The following is a 19,054-nucleotide window of genomic DNA, read 5'->3' on the forward strand; positions in this document are numbered from 1 at the left end:
AAACCCATTGGGCAATTCTGCTCTGCCCCACAGGATCACTACACATCAGAATGGGCCACCACAAAACACCACCACCCAGTCAGAACTGCTGCAGGCCAAGTATTAGAGCCTGGATTGCAGTGTGGCATGGAGACAATGGGGGTGTGGGGGCAGTGCTTGCAATACAAAATAATTATAGGTGTGAAGAACAGGGACGACTATTTTGTAATGCATTAATGGGAAAGCAACTCTGACTAAATCCGTGCGGACACCCCGAAGTGACATTTTGTATGAAAGATTCAGGCAGTGCCTGGGTATAGTCGATGCTCAGTCACCATGTATTGAGTGAATTCGTGAATGAGGGTCCCCAAGCTGTGTATTAGAACTCTTCTCTGTGATCTTAAATAAGAACTTCCATAAGAACCTTCTTGTGTTTTGCTGGATTTCGGATTGATCTATGATTTTCCAAACATGAAACACAGCATTGTCAGTAAAGAAAGAGCAAGAAATGCTTCTTGTGGAAAACAATTCTATTGTTCATCCTATTTCCCCATGAACTTTTGGAAGCACCCTCTTAAAGTCTTATAAAAGGGAGGAAATCATTTTTCTTTTAAATAAAACCAGAGAGAGCTATTGAATCTCCTGGCATTTCCCCCTTTGTACTCTATCTTGTAAAATAATGTATGCAGGAGAAAAACCAGCAGCCTTTTAGAAGTCAGATAAGCTCAGTATTTTAAATGGGCACATAATTAGATGATTTGAAATATCTGACAGGGAATTTTAATAGAATATACCTTTTTTATTTTTCTTATGGACATGTAATTAGATGGCTTGAAGTATCTGTGAGGGGAAATTGTAACAGAATATACCTTTGACTTTCTCAAGAGAAAACATAATAGAAAATTATCCCAATCGCATTCTAACCTCAAGCCCTGTATCAGGATGAAACAGGATCGTCTGTGTGGTTCAGGAAGGATATCTCCGAGTGATCTCTGGATACCAAATAAATCCTAGTAAAAGAAGTGATTGCCAAAGGAGCATTTAACAGTGGGCAGTAGATGGTGCCATTGAACTCACTGAGGAGGCACTTGTTTAGATAGTAGTTTTGGTGGAATAGAAAGATTTCAGGAAGTTTCTACACCTTTCCAAAAACACTTTGAAGTGATTTCCAAAAGAAGTGTAATAATGGTACTAGTAAAATGGCTCTAGAAATTTAAAATCTGGACCAAGAAAGGGGGAGAATACCTAAATACTACTCATAAGTATGAAAAGAGGCCTTCTGATTGGTTTTATGCCGAGCTTCCTACTAGCCATGGGAGAAAGGGAAACATGGTAAGGTACATAATCTATGCTTTTGGGAAGGAGAGAGCATGCCAACTGCTCAGGAGTAGCAAGGTTTTTCTAAAAAGGACAATGTTTCAGTATTGTTTTGGAGCTGATGTTTCAGTATGTTTATTCAGTTGCCTTATTTCCTTTTGTGTGGTTTCTTCTATTGTTATAGTTGTTCCTTTGCCCACATTCTTCTCATCATTAGTTTCATCAGGAGACAGAAGGGAAAGAAGGTAAATTCAAAATAATTCTGTACTTGACTAAGTTCTCGTTAAACACACACGTCATTATACATAAGTTTTGCTATCTCTTGAAAATTCCAGTCATCCTAACCTCTTCATTAAAATTGACACAGAAACCTCAGAAATGATGCACTGAGCAAATGAATGAAACACATGCTGACATAAAAAATAATGGTTCTAGTTCTAAAATATCTTAATATAAGAACTCAACCAACATGTTTAGTTAGTCTCAGTACTACCTACTGTTAAATTAATGTTAAACAGTTACTTAAACAATTTTTTTTGTTCTCAGATTAGAATCCTTACCTTATATGACAAGGATATCATCATCTATCAAGATTAGTTAATTATTCAGCTGTCTACTTTAAAATATCTTCTGACATTGAGAATATAAGATATAGACCCATTGGTGTGTTAATGTTACTAACTGCAGTCAAAGTTTCAGGATAAGTAATTTTTCCCGATAGTGCAAACCTAATCATAATACAAATAAAATTATAACTATAATTGGCAAATATTCACCAATGCATGCAGATAGTTAGAATTTTAAAAATATGAAGGTGGTTTTATTATAAATTTCAGGTACACACATTAGAAAAATTATTTTACTTGGACCCTTTACAAAGGTAATTTCACCAAATCTGGAGTACTGGTAGTGTAATAGTCCTAAACTAACTTTAAAGCTACCAAATCAAAGGCACAAGATAAACACGTTAAAAATAACTAGTGTTCCAAACAACCATTTCTATGCGGATAAGGGGGGTTGGAGTGGAGACCCAAAGCCCTTCTGTAGACAATTGGATATCCCCTCACAGAAGGGTCACAAGAAAGGGACAAGCCAGCCAGGGTGCAGTATAGCACCGATGAAAAACACAGCATTCCTCTCGTTCTTTAATGCTTCTCCCCTCCCCTCCACCACCACCCCGGCCACTGTCATGACCCCAGTTCTATCTTACAAATCTGGCTAGGCCAGAGCATGTACACTGGTACAGATAGGAACTGGAAACACAGGGAATCCTGGACACATAAACCCTCCAGGACCAATAATGAGAGTAGTGATACCATGAGGGTAGGGGGAAGGTGGGGGCAGAAGGGGGCAGAATGATCACAATGATTGATGTACACCACCACCTCCCCCAGGGGGATTAACAAAAGAACATGGGTGAAGGAAGACAGAGGACAGTGTAAAATATGAAAATAAAAATAATTTATACATTATCAAGGGTTCATGAGGATGGGAGGGGAGAAAAGGGGAGCTGATAAGAGCTCAAGTGGAAAGAAAATGTTTTGGAAATGATGATGGCAACATATGCACAAAGGTGCTTGATACAATTGATGTATGGATTTGTATAAGAGCTGTAAGAACCCCCAATATAATGATTTATTAAAAATGTTTAAAAAGAAAATAACTAGTGTTCATAAGACAACATTAAGAGATGCTTTGTAAATGAAATGTACTAACTTAGGTTCAAAATGATTTAAAACTGACATCATCAGAAATTAAGCCCTGATTCTGTATAACCCACCAATGTTAAACTTAAGACACTACTTTCCATAAGAAAGTCTAATAGTCCTTGTCATCATTTTATCATAAAATCTAATTTCCAGACTTTTAAGAATGATTGATGAACATAACTTCTAGACTTGATTTTTAAAATATAGGAAATTAAAGAAGTCATGGAATTCTTTTTTTTTTTAATGTGCTTGTACCGTAGGTTAAACCATAGTACATCCATGGTTCAAGATTAGGTTACTCAAATCTTTAACCCCAAATTAAATCCAAAGCATGACAAATGATACTGTTTCAATATCTGAACTGCTAACATCCAGTATTTGTCAAAGGAGGCAGCTGTTGTCTTTCACAATCTAGAAATATCCCCTTTCTAGTGATGTGTGTAAACAGTAACAAATTCTGAACCATACATTTAGAAATTAGTCACAAGAGTGCAAAAAGTCCCTGGAGAGAAGTATCCACCTAACAATTACAAATATAAGGAAATGCTTTATAGTAAAGTTTCATTACTATGAAGATAATTTCCTCTTTATTCACACTTTGCACAAATGAAGATTTTACTCTATGGCAGGAAACAAACTGTACATCGGTGGATTTTTAGTCATGAATAAATGTGTCTGATTCCACTATGTGTGGTCAGGTTAATAAATAAATACTTTAGAAACGTGGAAGTTCACATTGGTGGAAAATTCCAAGTTTCTCCTGTAACCATTCTTCTGTTAGGTCTTCAGTATTTCTTATCTCAGATACCGTGGTGAGATCAGCTGTTTGGACTAGCTTCTTCCTACTCCCAGCATGCATCATCTGTTGTTCGGGCTCACATCCAACAGGACTGGACAAAATAAAAGCACAAAGGATAGGAAACTCTTCCATCATCCTGTTGATACTTATAACTGTATATAATGAAGCCGAGTTATGGTTCAGGTAGTTCATCTTTAAGCTCATCAGGTGAAATGCCCTCACATTCCTCCTCCGCTCCCATCGGGCATTTCTCCTGATGAGTCTTCATTATAATGGCAGCATTGTTCGTTTCTTCGTGAAAACAGAACTTTTTTGGCTTTTCCATGAAATCTTCAGCAGCATCACAAACCACCGAAGATTCGCTCAGTTTCCTTCTGGCTGTCAGCAGGCTCTCACCTGCCCTCTGGCCCCTTTGAGAATGGCACAGCTGCCGCCTCCTTCCATGCCCACGCCTGGAAGGCTATTTATTTATTTTTCAAAAGTTACCAAACACCACAGAATAGAGACGTATGCATATGAAGAACAGCCCCCCTGACTTCATGCAAAGGCCGGCCAGCTTTGCACAGAGTCCTGGCTTAGAGCTCTGACCAGTTGCTGTCAGTGCTCTGGAGGTGGTTCCCATTCTCAGGACCGTGTACAGCCTGGCCCTCCTCACAATTGTCCTTAGGTTTGAGCTGTTGTGGCAGCCACTGCATTAAGCCATCTTGTGGAGGGTCTTCCTCTCTTTCTTTGCCAAGCAGGTCCTTTTCCAGGGACTGGTCACTCCTGAGAACATGTCCAAAGTATGTGACCAGCTGGCTGACCAGTTTGCTAAGAAGTTGATCTTAAACTAGGCAGGTATGAACCCAGGAAGGACGATGATAGAATCCTAGAATCAAAGCCGGATAACATTTCCCCTATAATCTTAAACATGGGGGGAGCTTCAGAATCACTTTGGGAAAATCCAGGGCCTTATTTCCCTCTGTGCCTGAGCTCAATTAGATTCTCAAATGTTGGGTCCCAGACTTGTGGTTCTCACATGTGTTTGTCGGTTGGTCATTCTGTTGATCAGTGTGGCTCTGGAGCTGTCGTCCACTTATTCACAAAGCAGAGGGAAAAAGAATGCCCCACAGCCCAGCCCTAGCACTGTTAGCTGCCACAATTGCCCTCACCTAGGCTCAGGACTGATGATCCATGTCAGGCAACACCTTGGAAGACAGGTAAGTGCTTGCATAACAGGGCTGAAACCCTGATTCATTTTGGTTTGACTCCCTGCTGAGAATTTACATTCCCACCTCATGTATACAGAATCAGAATCTACATTTTAACGAGATCCCTAGTGATTCCTGCAGAATTCTTAGATATGCATTGGTAACACCTGAGGCTCTTGTTAAAATGTACATTCTATACCCGGCTGAAGGGGAAATTCTCAGCAGGGGGTCGAATTGGTCCCAGCAAACCAGGAGATTGGCAGAGGCTCAGTGGGATTTCCAGAAATGGGGAGGGAAGAAGGGGGGAGTGAATGTAATGCCCTCTTGATCAGAGAAAATGCTAGACTCCCAAGCATCAAAGGGAAGAGCTGGAGCTACTTCATACTGGGGTATGTTTGCCTTCCATCTTTCGGGGTGTTGCTGCATGCCACTCCTCACAAGAGCAGAAAAACTGTTGTGTGCAAGTTCTGTGCTAAACTCCACTGATGCTATCTCATTTATTCTGCACACAGTTTATTCAGGCCTAAATGACTTTGGAAAAAGAACTTAAGTGACATACAAGGACACAGCCCATGCAAGGGTTCAGGTGTCTGTGAATGCCCTTTGTGGATTCAAGTTTTAAACTTGAAAGGAAAACCCAGTTTTATATTCAACATGGCTGAAGTAAAATAGTACTTTCAAATGCATTTGTACATCAAATGAGTCTTTCTTTCAAAGCCTCTGCCCACACATCTTCTGTTTAAATGGTCAAATTCTACTCAGAAAATTTGGCAGAAGAGCAGCCATCCCCTTGTCCATGCATGAACATCAGACATTCACGTAAAGCAGCTCTGCGCATGGACCTCCTGGGGCCCTGTTGGCAGCGTGGGGCTGCACACTGAGCTGCTAACCACAAAGTTAGCGGATCGAACCTACCAGTGGCTCTGATGGAGAAAGATGAAGCTGTCTACTCCCATAAAGATTTTAAGTCCTGGCAAGATAAAGATAGCAGCAGAGGCTCAATCCTCAGGAAGCAGCTGGTGATGGCCGCACCAGCACTGCCCCATGGGACTAGAGTAAACTACTCATGGAGTGTTCCAGTAGCTGCATTTTAAAAAGGGTTAACGAAACCGGTGGATTTAAATTTCATAATTATTTTGATCAACCTAATATCATTAACCCACATGCCACACCATACTAGCGATCGCATTGTCGTGAGTCCTTGGTCAGAAGGCCGTGGGCCAATCCTGTAAGCTCTTGAGTCGAACATAGGGTAAGTGTTCCACGCGTGGCCCTGCCTGCTTCTGCAGCCCACCCTAAGTGGGATGTGTTGATCGCCGCCAGCCGTGCTTTTGTGACCATTCCCGTCCCCTCCTGCCCCCAGGACCTTTTCAAAGTTCAGTGCCCCAAGATGATGTTTCTTCCTCTTTGCCTTGTCTTTGTCCTGATTTGGAGGTCTCCTTTGTCCTCTAAAACAGTAATCAGTATTAAAACTATTAAACAAGATCCTTCATATTCATTTGTTCTTACTCATGCCTTATGTGTAATGTGTATTTTGCATTTACAACACATCTCAATTTGGATCAGTCACATTTCATGTGCTTAGTAGCCACATGAAATGGCTAATGGTGACCACACAGGACAATGAATGCAGGGCCAGTATGGGGGGTGATGGACACACCAATACAAATGTAAAATGACGAGACAGGGAAGAGGTAGGAATGTGCCTACAAGGCATTTCATTCATGTTGATGGGATGTAAGTCTTCGAATTATTTTACATAGGGCCACTTGCTTTCATATTTGGATTTATTTTAATACAAAACGTTTTTTCTTTAACTTCATTTAGTTCATAAAAGTTAAAACTTTTATAAAAAATAAACAAATTTAAAAATCGTGCCAATATTTCACTTTTATTAGCCCCCCCCCATGTATTTATGTAAGAAAAAAAATGATCAAATGCCTGACTTGTGTCATGTTAGGTATTGGAAATAGTGGTAAGGGGAAAAATTGATAAAATATATATTTTTCAACATCCTTCATATAGGGACAGAAATCCAGTTCATACTCCAGAAAACCCAAACTGACTGCCTTTAAGTAGATTCCTTGCTCACAGTGACCCCATAAGACAGAGTAGAACTGCTCTTGTGAGTTTCTGAGATTGTAACTCTTTATAGAAGTAGAAAGCCTCATCCTGGAGCAGCTGGTGGATTGAACTGCTGACCTTGTGGTTATCAGCCCGACAGCTAGCCTACTCATCACCAGGATTCCCTAGGACACCACTGGCTTAAGCAAAATGTCATTTCTTGAAAAGTCAGGCCTGGTTGGATCCAAGCTCTCAGAAACTCTTAGGATGCATGCCGTTTCCCCCTCCCTCTTCTGTGTTCCATGACTGACTTCCCTTCCCTCTCAAGCAAGACGCATGCTGGCAAGTTGGCTCCAGTAGCTTCCAGGCTTAGTTTTTGCCTGCGTAGCAGCCTAATGAAAAGAGAGCAGCTACTGATCACAAGACAAAACAAAACTCCAAACTCACTGCTATTGATTTGATGCTGACACACAGCAGCCCTGTAAGACAGAGTAGAACTGCCCCTGTGAGTTTCCCAGACCAACTCTACAGGAGTAGAAAGCCTCGTCGTTCTCCCACAGAGCAGCGGGTGGCTTCAAACTGCTGACCTTAGGGATTATCAGCCCAACCCATAACGACTATACCATCAGGGCTCCTCCCCACAAAAACCCTGAAACACTGACTTGAGTCACATGCCCCTCTGAACCAATCATGTGATCAGGCATGGAATATGATGGTCAGACCTAGGACACAGACCACCATTGTAGTCAAAGGGCAGTGGATCTCCCAAGAAGAGTGAAGGAAGAATGCATGCTGGGAAAAGCCACTGGTGCCCACCCCTGCCCTCAAAGAACTTAAAGTCCAACGAATGGGACAGGCTATTTCATTCTAAACTACGCTGAGTGTCAAAAGAATGGTACCAGATATTTTCGGTGTTTCATCACAGGAGGACCTGACCTATTCCAGGGTCTTAGAAGATTGTCTTTAGAAGGTGTGTCAGAATTGAAATCTGATGAATATGAGTTAAATTTGTATGTTCTCATTTGTATACTTCAATTCAGTGTGGATTATGCCACAACATAAAGAAGACGAAACTCCTCACAACTGGACCAATAAACAACATCATGGCAAATGGAGAAAATACCGAATTTGCCAAGGACAAGGATTCCATGTTATTTGGATCCACAGTCAATGCCCATGGAAGCAGCAAAGAAGAAAATGACACATTGCCTTGGGCAAATTTTCTAAAGTTCTCTTTGAAGTATTGAAATGCAAAAATATCACTTTGAGGACCATGGTGCTTTTTTTTTTTTTAGACCAAGGTACATTTGACTCAAGCCAAGGTATTTTCATTTGCCTCATAAGCATGTGAAAACTGGAAATGAATAAGGAAGACCAAAAAAGAATTGATGCCTTAGAATTGTGGGGTTGATGAGGAATACTGACTTCAGACTACCAGAAGAATGAACAAATCGATCTCAGAAGAAATCCAGCCAGGATGCTCCTGAGAAGTAAACCTTTGTCTAATACACTTTGGACATTTTATCAGGAGGGACCAATCCATGGAAAAGGATAAAATAGACTGTCCATGGAAAAGAAGAAGACCTTCAACGAGAGGTATTGACACGGGGACTACAACAATGGGATCAAATGTTTGTGAGGACAGCTACAGGACTAGCAGTTAATTACTTCATTATTTTGTGTCTGTTATTCCCACTTGTCTGTCAGTTTGTCATACTGTGGTGGCCTGTGTGTTGCTGGAGCTATGTCACTGGTATTTCAGATGCCAGCAAGGTTACTCAAAGTGAACAGGCTTCAGCAGAGCTTCCAGACTAAGAACAGTCAGGGAAGGACTCGGCTCCCCGCTTCAGAGGAAGAAGCTGTTGAACACCCTGGAAGCACTGTCAGATACTGAAAGCCTACACAAAGGAAACAGAACATTGCAGGAGAGAATTCTGGAGGATGGGTTGCTTAGGGTCCACTGAGGAGTGTCAACCACGGTTGTGGGAGTGGAGCTTTCGGGATCTTCATTTGTTGATGGGTCATGACTCAAGTTAAAGAGAAACAACTGCAAAAATCTAATGATTAAAACTAGGAAGCTGCAAAATATGAATTTAGGAAAATTCGAAGGGGTCAATAATGAAATGGAACACATGAAGATTGATATCCTAGGCACCAGTGAGCTGAAATGGACTGGTATTGGCCATTTTCAATTGGAAACTCTTATGATTTACTATGCGGGGAATAACACAGCCAAGAGGAATGGCAGGGCATTCGTTGTCAGAAGGGATATTGCTAAATTTATCACAAAATACAATGCTAACCGTGATCATATTATATCTATCCACTTTCAAGGAAATCCAATCAATACAACTATTATTCAAATGCACCAACCACAAAAGCTAGTGATGAAGAAATTGAAGGATTCTACCAACGACTTCAGGCAATTGATCAAACATGCAATCAAGATGCATTGATAGTTACTGGTGATTGGAATGCAAATTTGGAAACAAAAGAACGAATAGTAATTGGAAAATAGGGACTTGGTGATAGAAATGAAGCTGGATCACATGATAGAATTTTTCAAAACCACCAACTTGTTCATAGCAAATACCCTTTTTCAACAACACAAAAGATGACTGACTATACACATTGACTTCCCCAAGTGGAATACACAGGAATCATGTGGGAAGACATGATGGAGAAACTCAATATCACCTGCTAAATCCAAGACCAGAGGCTAACTGTGGAGCATACCATCAATTGCCCATAGGTAAGTTCAGGATAAAGCTGGAAAAAAAGGAAAATAAGTCTACAAGAGCCAAAATACAGCCTTGAGCTTATTCTACAAGAATTTCAAGAACACCTCGAGAATTAGAGTTGATGCATTGAACACTAATGACAGAGACCTGATGAGCCGTGGGAGAGCATCAAGAAGAGCATTCACGAAGAAAGCAAAAGGTCATTAAGAAGTCAGGAAAGAAAGAAAAGACCAGAGTGGATGTCAGAAGAGACTCTGGAACTTGCTCTTCTTAATTTGTAGATTAAGTCAAGGAGCTGAAGAGAAAATTCCAAAGGGCAGCTCCAGATGACAAAGCCAAATATTATAATAAAATGTGCAAGGACCTAGAATTAGAAAACCAAAAGGGAAGAACATTCTCAGCACATCTGAAACCAAAAGAACTCAAGAAAAAAATTCAAGCCTTGAGTTGTAGTTTTGAAAGATTCTATAGGAAAAATATTGAATGATGCAAGAAACATCAAGAGAAGATGGAAAAAATAAAGAGTCACTGTACAAACAGCAGGAATCGACATTCTACCATTTCAGGAAGTAACTATGAGCAAGAACCAATGGTGCTAAAGGAAGAAGTTCAAACTGCACTGAAGGCATTAGCCAAAAACAAGGTTCCAGGAACTGATGGAATACCAACTGAAATGTTTCAGCAAGCTGAAGAAGCACTGGAAGCACTCATTTGTCTGTCAGGAAAACAGCTACCTGGCCAACTGACATGAGATCCAGATTTTTGCTTATTCCAAAGAATGGTGACCCAACAGAATACTCAAACATTATCATTGACAGTGCACACAAGTAAATTTTTGTTTAAGATCATCCAACAATGGTTGCAGCAGTACATTGATATGGAACTACCAGAAGTTCAGGCCAGATTCAGAAGAGGATGTGGAACAAGGGATATCACTGCTGATGTCAAATGGATCTTGGCTCAACGCAGAAAATACCAAAAGATGTTTAGTTAGGTTTTATTGACTATGCTAAGGCATAATAATAACTATAATAATATTAATAAAATATTAATAAAATAAAAAATTAATAAAATAATAATAAAAATAATAATCCATAATAAACTATAGATAACCTTGAGAAGAATGGGAATTCCAGAACATTTCATTGTGCTCATGTGGAACTTGTACATGGAGCAAGAGGCAGTTGGGTAAGCAGAACGAGGGAATACTGCATGGTTTAAAATCAGGAAAGGTGTGCCTCGGGGTTGTTTCCGCTCACCATACTTGTTCAATCTGTATGCTAAGCAAATCATCAGAGACGCTGGATTATATGAAGACAAATGCAACATGGCTTATGCACAACCTGCAGTAATGCAGGTGACACAAACCTTGTTTGCTGAAAAGGGGGTGAAATTGAAGCACTTGTGGATGAAGATCAAGGTTTATAGCCTTCAGTATGGATTACAACTCAATGTAAGGAAGACCAAAATCTTCACAACTGGACCAATAGGTGACAGCATGATACATGGAGAAGAGGTTGAAGTTGTCAGGGGTTGTGTCTTGCTTTGATCCAGTCAATGCTGATTTAATCAGCGGTCTGCTGCACAAGACCTCTTTAGAGTGTCGAAGAGCAAGGGTATTACTTTGAGGACTAAGATGCACCTGACCCAAGCCATGGTATTTTCCATTGCATCATATACATGTGAAAGTTGGACCCTGAAAAAGGAAGACCATCGAAGAATAGATGCATTTGAATTGTGGTGTGCAAGAATATTGAAAATACCGTGGACTGCTTATAAGACAAACCAATTTGTCTTAGAACACGTAAGGCCAGAGTCCTACTTAGAGGCAAGGATGGCAAGACTTCGTCTTACATACTTTGGACATATTGTCAGGAGAGACCAGCCCCTGGAGAAGGACCCCATGTTTGGTAAAGTGGAGGGGCAGCGAAGAAGAAGGTGTCCCTGGATGAGACGGAGTGACAGTGGCTGCAGCAATGGGCTCAAGCATAGGAGCAGTTGTGAGGGTGGCTCCGGACTGTGCAGTGTTTCGTTCTGTGGTGAGCCAACTTGATGATATCTAACAATAGCATCATTATTCACAGCTGAAAAGAGACTATCTCACTAATTTAAGGGTCTAAGACATTATAATTTATTGGACATGCTTATAGGTTGAAAGTTGAGACCAAGGAATCAAGTACTTCTCTCACTTCTTTTCTTGCTATACTCTTCTTTATACTTAAAAATGATATATCTCGATGTTCCTGTTTTGTTGAGTTCTTAACATACTTATCACAGTTTGTCACTTACACAGAGGCACAATTGCTGTCTTCATTTTATAGATGAGGAAATTGAGGCTAGAGAAGATTAACAAGTGGTAGAATAAGAGTCTATTTGAATCTTCCTGAATCTAGCACCCAAGTGTTTTTCTTGTACCGGCAGACGAGCCCTCTCACGTTGCATAGAGCATAGGTGAGCTCTGTGCTCTCGTGACTGTGGTTCCTGGAATGCTGACCCAGCCTCTGCCTTCTCTGTATAACCTTTAGTACACGCCCTAAATCTTTGCTTCTGCAGCATGTCTCCCTTGATTCTTTCAAGCCATCTTATAATCCTATTGCCCTCACAGAACCTTTGGCATCTTCAACAACAGCGTTTCTCACACCTTATTTGAGTGTCATGGCAGACACTAAGGCCCTGAATGGAATGCAGGGGTTGAATGGCATGCAGTCACCTGGCCTGATGACTGACACATAGTAGGCACCTAGCAAATATTTGTTGATTTATTGAATGAACCCCTATGAATGAAACCCCTAAGGAATTTCTGCTACTTTAAATCTCTTGTGTTAGATTAGAATAACTAATCCCCCCTGCTAGGCCCTTTCCTTATTCTGATATGCTCTTGTGCCATTGTAAACTGTGTCTCATTTTCAAAAGACTTGATTTGGTAGATAATTTAGTCTTTGGTCGTATGTGGCATTTTCTCTTAGTTCTCAGCAGTCTAGCTCTGCTGTGAATGATTTCACAGTATGAGATACTATTAAGCTGCAGTGATCTTTTATATTCCATCAAGGAAAAAAATGAGATAGTTGTGAATCAGCATATGCATGAACTCATTCAGGAAAAATGAACTATTTGGCTCCCAAATTGCATAATCATCTTCTTTTCATAGTTCACAGATGAATAAGAGGTTTTGAATTTTCATAGAGTTGATAGATATGTAACTGTGCCAGAGAATAGGAAGAAGGACAAGAATCTAGAACTTCCCTAGATGCAACAGTCAGGATCGGAGTGTTGTTTAAACAAATCTTTACAAGATGCCCATTCAGAAAGTATGCAGCTTGAGTGAGAGAGTCTTTAAACATGAAAATAACATATTCTTAGTCTGAAATCCCCTCCAGGCGTGCCCTCCTTATCTCACATGCATCTTTAGCACTCAGTACAGTGCCCTACGTAGTATAAACCCTTTTCAGATGTGGGGTTTAGCAGAAGAATTTATGTGTACATTTTGCTGATTCATTTAATTCATGATGACTACGTGTGGTTTTGGACCATCTCACTTATGTTTTCTAACTCAACATAAAGAAAACCCAAATCCTCACAACTGGACAAGTTGACAACATCAGGATCGAAGTTGTCAAGGATTTCGTTTTGCTGGGATCGTCAGTCAGTCCTCTTGTATCAAATGGTTAACACCCCCAGCTGAGAATCAGAGTTCGTGTCCACCAGAGGGGCCGGGTCATCTCCCATTGAAACAAACAAACAAAATCAGTCATTGAAAAAACCCTATGGGGTCACCACGAGTAAGTAGCAATTTAACAACAACTGTGTATGTGTTTTTTTGAAGTTAAGAGATTGAAAAACATATTTTGTTGGGCAAATTTGCTACACAAGACCTCTTTAAAGTGTTGAACAGCAAAGATGTCACTTTTTGGAGTAAAATGCACCTGACCCGAGCCATGGTATTTTTCATTCACCTTACACACATGAGAAAATTGGACCTTGAATAAAGAAGAATTGATGTGTTTGAATTGTGGAGTTGGAGACGAATATTGAAGTATTGTAGACTGCCAGAAGAGCAAACAAAACTACCTTAGAAAAGGTACACCTGGGATACTCCTTAGAAGTGAGCATGGTGAGACTCCATCTCGCATACTTTGGACATGTTGTCAAGAGAGGCCTGCCCTGGAGAAGGATCTCATGGTTGGCAAAGTAGTGGGGCAACAAAAAGAGGAAGATCTTCAACAAGGTAGATTGCCATGGTGGCTGCAACAATGGGCTCAAACATCAGAATAATTTTGAGCATGGCCCAGGACTGGGCAGTGTTTCATTCTGTTCACTATGAGCTGGAAATGACTCCTGGGCCCCGAACAACAACAATGAAGTAGTAACAGGGAGTAGGTTAGTGGATGCCTAAGGTAGCAGGCTTGGTGGTGGTTTAAAAAAAATAGAGCTATAATTAACATATCATCCAATTAAAAAGTTCAGTCCTATCAGGAGGGTTGTGCAATTGCCACTACAACCATCTTTGGACTCTTTCTTCCTTCTTGTACCCATTGTTGTTGATTCCCTATTTCCTCCACCTTCCCCTTTGATGCCCCCAAGCAATTAATACAGCTACTGTCTTCATAAATCGACAAATCCTGGTTTCCATATATAGATAAACAAACAAAACACGGGCTAAAAAGGAAAAAAGAATCTAGCATCAATGACCATATAAGACAGAGAAAGACTCAATCTAAGAGAAAGAGACTATTAAAAAATAAGAATAAAGTCACATTGGACCCAAAAGGAGAGCTAATGACAAGGTGGTACATTCCAGCTTAAGCACAGCTGCTAAAATTCACTTTACAATGCCCTTTGTCTGATATTACCACCTTCCTAGTCTAGAACACTGGGGATTCACCACGGACTCAATTCATGGAGGGACCCTACCAAATGAATTTTGGGCTACCACTATCACCGATATCATTCCACAAGCCTAGTGTTTAAAATTAGGCCCTCATATTGTTCCCTGTTCTGGGCTTGGATCTTACTATTTATAATTCTTGCACTGCACAGGCTGGTGTGCTTTGTCTGGGTGGACTTAGCTGACTCCTCACTTAGATGGCTGCTTGTGTTGAGTCAAGCCTTTAAGACTCCAGATGCTGTTTTCCCTGATTTCTTCACCGCACCTTGCTATGGCTTGGTAGTGCTTTTTTTGAACTCCCTTCCGCACATAGTGCTTCTCTTTATTTGGTGTTTTGGTTGCGGGGGTTTCAGCTGACTTTTGAGAAATCAAGTTTCTCTTCCTTTGGCTAAGTTAGTCCATTTTAGGTGTATTTGTAAGCCAGTAAATACAAACAGCAAAACACACACACACAGTTGTTAAGTTGATTTTGACTCATGGTGACCCCAGAGGGCTTTTCTCAGTGACTGGTTTTTGTTTGTTTCAGTAGTAGATCACCAGGCACTGCCGGTGGACACAAACTCTGGTTCAAAGCTGCGGGTGTTAACCGTTTGCTCCACCCATGGTTACTTGAGAGAGATTTGTCTGTTAATTTTTTGAAAAGGCTTTACTGGTTAATTAATTTAATCTTGTAGATTTTATTTATACATACTCTGTGGTGCTTTGCTTTAGGCTTTGGGCTGATAACCACAAGGTTGGCAGTTCAACCCTACCAGCTGCTCAGAAGACAGAGTCAAGGCTGTTTGCTCCAGTGGAGATTTGCAGTCTCAGAAACCTGATGTGGGGTCACTCTGAGTTGGAATGATCCTGATGGCAGTCCGTTTGTTTTAGATTTTGACTTCCTGGGTTTGGTTACCACATGGCAAACTCTGTCCGGACTCTCCTCGTACCTCTGCAGGCCTGGCGACTTCTTCACCAGATGTGGAATCCCCATGGAGCCAAGAGTGTCTTGGACATCTTTAAGTTGCCCACAGGGCTTCCTACAGTACTTGGGTTAATGCTGATGCTTAGTAAACATGTGTAGAATGAATGATTCTGAGTAGATAGAACTCAAGGTCACGAGTTAGAGATGGATAGTTTCCATGTGGTAGCTTTGTCGTACCATCCACTGTCTGTTGAAAGAATAATGGCTAAGAGAAATGCAGTCTGCTGTCTAATTTGGTCATGTGGAAAGTTGGCAAGCACGCCAACATGGTGTTCACGCACCAGAATTAAACCTCAAGACTGAAAATGATGCTTGGCTTTTCTTCTAGAGACTGTGAGTAACATCTGTCAGTCCAGAGCCTCCGAAAACTGCCCCTGGGCTGTGAGCTCCGGACGTCTTTTTCGTTTTGGTTGGCCAGGTTGATCCAAGCTGTTAGTCCTGTCAGGCGTTAGACCAAGAGGAAGATAAATTTACTCCAGAGCCATGCACAGATTTTAAAAACAAGTCTCTTCTCTCTCTTTAAACTTTGTGTTGCAGATTAGGTGAAGGTTTGCAGAGTGTATCACCAGTCTGAGGGTCAACGATTCACAGAGGTTTTGTTCCAGCTCATCTACTGCTGTCCCTTCAAGTGTCATCAGTGATCCCATTTCTGCTCTGCGCTTCCTGTCTCCACCTCTTTATCACTTAAGCCTTTACTAATGTAGTTTTTGTTTTATAACTGAATTTGAGTTTGTTCTGAAGAGGAGCCCTGGTGGCACAGTGGGCTATGCACTGAACTGCTAACCACAAGGTCAGTGGTTTAAACACACGAGCTGCTCTACAGATGACAGGTGAGGCTGTCTGCCTCCATAAAGATGTGACTTCTTGGAGACCCCAAAGGGGCAGTTCTATTCAGTCCCATCGGGTTGTTATGAGTCGGAATTGACGCTATGGCAGTGAGGGATGAAGAACATAAGCGGTCCTTCTTGAATTCCTACAGTTTTTTGTTGTTGTTAGAACTGGGACGTGGAACCTTTACAACAACAGAGTGGGAGATGAAAGCTTTATCTCCATTTCAGCAAGATGAGTTTTAAAGATGGAAGAATTGAGGCTGTGAATGAGTTTGAAGTAAAGACTGGTGGCCACTGGCAGACAGGGAGGAGAGGAAAGCTGGACCAAGCTGATGCTCAGGCTTCCCCATCGGAACCCTTCGTCTGTTGTGCCTCTCCCCTTTGCCTGCATGCTGCCTTTCCTAGAAGAAGACTAGCCTTGCTGTGGCAGTCCGGAGACCCCAGTCTGAGACCTGGCTCCACTTCTGACTTTGGATGAGTTTCACACTGAGGCATCTTATACCTTCAGAGGCATTTTTTGGGAAGTGACAATTATGAGATGTTATATTTTTTAATGAATCTTATTTCATTTCAAGAAGATGATAAAAATGGCATTATAAATAATACTTAGAAAATGGGGGTGACGGTTTTGATAATGGAGAGCCACTTTGATAGATCACTTGGATTTTCTGAGCCTTGATTTATTTTCTGAAATGGAGGTAATGCCAGCCCTGCCCATTTCTCAGAATTAAGGACTAAATGTAGAAAAACACAACTGTGTCTCTAAGTGTGTTTCCTCAATACCAAATGCCTATAGTACCAGCTTAGCATAGTCCTTGCAAGGATTAAATAGGATCACATATGTAAAGCATTTGGTAAAGTAAAAATGCAATAATAATGTGTCCACTGTGAGTGAGTTATTTAACTCTGACTTCCTAACGTAAATTCTCCTATGGAGCCTCATTCCCTTATTCACAGCTGGATGAATAGATTGTGCCACATTACATCTGCACATCGCAGTTCTTAGTGTCTTTCTTGAACCTGCTCTTGGATTTTGTATTTAATCTTCTCTGCCTGTCTCAACATGCCTCCCCCCGCCCTCAACACATCTCTCCTGTGAATGTCCACCCTACTATGAAGAGTCTTCTTCTTCTATTGGTCTTCCTTTCAGTCTCCTACTCTTTGGCACGGTTGGTTATCTTTCCACTGATGTGTATGTGTCTGCTCCCTGAAATAGAAGGCCTCAGGACTTAGCACAGGGCTGAGTACCTGGTAACTCAGTGATGGTTGAGTTTTCAAACTCAAGTGTAGGGATCAGCACGAGGCTGGTCCCTATGAGGCAAAGGTTAAAAATGGCATACGAATAAGAACCAGTGGTACTGAGAGCATTAGCCAAAAGCAAGTCTCCAGGAATTGATAGAATACCAATTGAAAAGTTCCACCAAGCTGACGAAACACTGCAAGACTCACTCATCTGTGCTAGGGAATTTGAAAGACAACTCTTTGGCCAACTGACTGAAAGAGCCAAATTTGTACCTATTCCAAAGAAAGGTGATTCAACAAAATGCACACCTTATAGAACAGTATCATTAATGATATGTACAAGTAAAATTTTGCTTAAGATCATACAACAATTGTTGCAGCAGTATATTGATGGGGAGATGCCAGAGGTACAGGTCGGATTCAGAAGAGGACACAGAACAAAGGACATCATTGCTGATGTCGTAGATCTTGACTGAAAGTAGAGAATAACAGAAAGATGTTTACTTGTGTTTTACTGAATATACCAGGATGCTTCTGCTTGTGTTTTATCGACTATGTCAAGGCATTCAACTACATGGATCATAACAAATTACTGCATGGGTTAAAATCAGAGAATGCTTGCATCAAAGCTGTATCCTCTCATCATACTTAATCAATTTGTATATAGCAAATATTCAGAAAAACTGGATTTTATGAGGAAGAGTGCAGGACCAGGATTGGAGGAAGGCTTATTAATAACCTGTGATATGCAGATGACACAACCTTGCTTGCTGAAAATGAGGAAGATGTGAAGCACTTGCTGATAAAGAGCAATAATTGCAACCTTCATTATGGATTACAAGTCAGTGTAAAGAAACCAAAATCCTCATAATGGGATCAGTAGATAGCATCATGATAAGTGGAGAAAGTTTTGAAGTTCTCAAGGATTTTGTCTTGTTTGGATCCACAATCAATGCTCACGGAAGCAGCCGTCAAGACATCAAAAGACATGTTACGTTAGGTAAATCTTCTGCACAATAGCTCTGTATTTATTTATTTATTTATTCATTTATTTTAAAATATTTTATTGGGAGCTCTTACATATATCATAACATTCCATCAATCACATCAAACAGTCTGGTACAATTGCTACCACAGTCAGTTTCAAAACATATTCTTTATTTTTTTTTTTTTAATCATTTTACTGGGGCTCATACAACTCTTATCGCAATCCATACATACATCAATTGTGTAAAGCACACTTATACATTTGTTGCCCTCATCATTCTCAAAATTCGCTTTCTGATTGGATTCCTAGAATTAGCTCCTCGTTTTCCTTTTTCACCTCCCTCTCC

The 19,054-nt window shown here is 40.7% G+C and overlaps 1 pseudogene; it reads right to left on the minus strand.

Annotated features, from left to right (window-relative positions):
* Positions 1–3,704: 3,704 nt before the first annotated feature.
* On the minus strand, positions 3,705–15,657 carry LOC115870351 (annotated as a pseudogene).
* Positions 15,658–19,054: the final 3,397 nt, after the last annotated feature.

Source organism: Echinops telfairi, unplaced genomic scaffold, assembly GCF_000313985.2.
Source record: "Echinops telfairi isolate 266 unplaced genomic scaffold, ASM31398v2 ScPeMD7_2;HRSCAF=8, whole genome shotgun sequence".
Classification (NCBI taxonomy): Eukaryota; Metazoa; Chordata; class Mammalia; order Afrosoricida; family Tenrecidae; genus Echinops; species Echinops telfairi.